The sequence below is a fragment of the Arachis ipaensis genome, chromosome B06, assembly GCF_000816755.2.
Source record: "Arachis ipaensis cultivar K30076 chromosome B06, Araip1.1, whole genome shotgun sequence".
NCBI lineage: Eukaryota > Viridiplantae > Streptophyta > Magnoliopsida > Fabales > Fabaceae > Arachis > Arachis ipaensis.
In genome coordinates this window covers 78,785,456-78,787,810 of record NC_029790.2, presented here as the reverse complement: position 1 = coordinate 78,787,810, position 2,355 = coordinate 78,785,456, and positions in this window count along the sequence as shown.

Here is a 2,355-nt window from a genome sequence, read left to right as displayed (position 1 = left end):
ATATTGGAACTCAATTCTTCTAGGGAGGTGTTGATTTGCTCCCAATAGTTTTGTGGAGGAAAGTGCATTTGAGGCATCTCCAGGATCTCATGGTGATGAGCTTCCTGCGCCTCTTGAGCTCCATGACTGGGCTCTCTTGCTTGCTCCATCTTTTTCTTAGTGATGGGCTTCTCTTCCTTAATAGGAATGTCTCCTTCTATGAAAGCTCCAGCTGAGTAACATAGATGGCAAATGAGGTGAGGGAGNTGACAGTGGGCTCTCATGGAGCCTCACAGATGTGCAGAGCTTTGTTGAGACTCTCCAACACCAAACTTAGAGTTTGGATATGGGAGTTCAACACCAAGCTTAGAGTTTGGTTGTGGCCTCCCAACACTAAACTTAGAGTTTGACTGTGGGGGCTCTGGTTGACTCTGCTTTGAGAGAAGCTTTTTCTGCTTCCTCTCCATAGTTGTAGGGGGAGATCCTTGAGTTTTGAATACAAGGGATCTAAATTTTCTCTTCAGAGTCCTTTCAGGTTCTGGATCTGCTTCCACAAGAATGTTCTTATCCTTGCTCCTGCTCATATGACAAAGAAGAAGGCACAGAAAAATAATGATAATAATAGAGATCCTTTATACCACAGTATAGGGATCCCTTTGTGAGTGGAAGAAAAGAGGGAGAGACAAAGAATGTGATGTAAAGGAAGAAACACAACGGTACCGATGGAAGAGATGTGAGATGAGATGTTAGGATATGAATGAATAAATAGAATAGGATGGGGGAGGGATAATTTTCGAAAATTATTTTGAAAAAGAGTTAGTGATTTTTGAAAAATGGTTTTTGAAAATTATTTAGTATTTTTTTTTTCGAAATTTTTTTTTTGAAATCAAAAATAAAAATAATTAGTTAATTAAAAAGAAATTTTTGAAAAAGGGGGAGATATTTTCGAAATTTAGAAAGGGAGAATTAGTTAGGTGGTTTTGAAAAAGTTAAGAAACAAACAAAAAGTTAGTTAGTTAGTTGAAATAAATTTTGAAAACCAATTTTGAAAAGATAAGTAGTTAGGAGGTTAGGAAAGATATTTTGAAAAGATATTTTTGAAAAAGATAAGATAAGAAGATATTTTTGATAAGATATGATAGAAATTAGTTTTGAAAAAGATTTGATTTTTAAAATATCAATTAATGACTTGATTCATAAGAAATCACAAGATATGATTCTAGAACTTAAAGTTTGAATCTTTCTTAACAAGCAAGTAACAAACTTCAAATTTTTGAATCAAAACATTAATTAACTATGTTATTTTCGAAAATTTGATGGAAAAATAAGAAAAAGATTTTTGAAAAATATTTTTGGAATTTTCGAAAATAACTAAGAATTTTGAAAAAGATTTGATTTTTGAAAAAGATTTTGAAAAAGATAAGATTTTCAAATTGAAAATTTGATTTGACTCATTGGCAACAACTTGATTTTTTTTAAAAAAATTTTTGAAAAAGTCAATTCAAATTTTCGAATTTGATGAGAGAAACATGGAAAGATATTTTTTTGATTTTTGAATTTTTATGATGAGAGAGAAAAACACAAAAAAGATGCAATGCATGAAATTTTTAGATCAAAACAATGAATGCATGCATGAATGATATGAGTGTCAAGATGAACACCAAGAACACTATGAATGTCAAGATGAACATCATAGACATAATTTTGAAAAATTTTTAATGCAAAGAAAACATGCAAGACACCAAACTTAGAATTCTTTAATGCTTACGCACTAAGAATTCAAGAATGCATATGATAAACATGAAAAGACACAAAACAAAAAATCATCAAGATCATACAAGAAGACTTACCAAGAACAACTTGAAGATCATGAAGAACACTATGAATGCATGAACTTTCGAAAAAAATGCAAGATGCATATGCAATTGACACCAAACTTATAATGTGACTCAAGACTCAAACAAGAAACACAAAAATATTTTTGATTTTTATGATTTTTCTAATTTTTTTTTATATTTTTCGAAAATAATAGAAAAAAGAAAAAATAAGGATTCCAAAATTTTTAATATGAATTCCAGGAATCTTGCCATGTTAGTCTAAAGCTTCAGTCCAGGAATTAGACATGGCTCCCTAGCCAGCCAAGCTTTCAATGAAAGCTCCAGTCCAAAACACTAGACATGGCCAATGGCCAGCCAAGCTTTAGTCTTTAACACCAGAGTATATTGATCTTGATAACAAATTGCTGCTCATCATTTATCAAGTATGTAACTTACCTCTGATGGTTTGGAAGCCTCAGTCCAAAAGAATTTAGACAGGGCTTTACAGCCAGCCAGGCTTCACTTGCTTCATGAAACACTAGAATTCATTCTTAAAAAT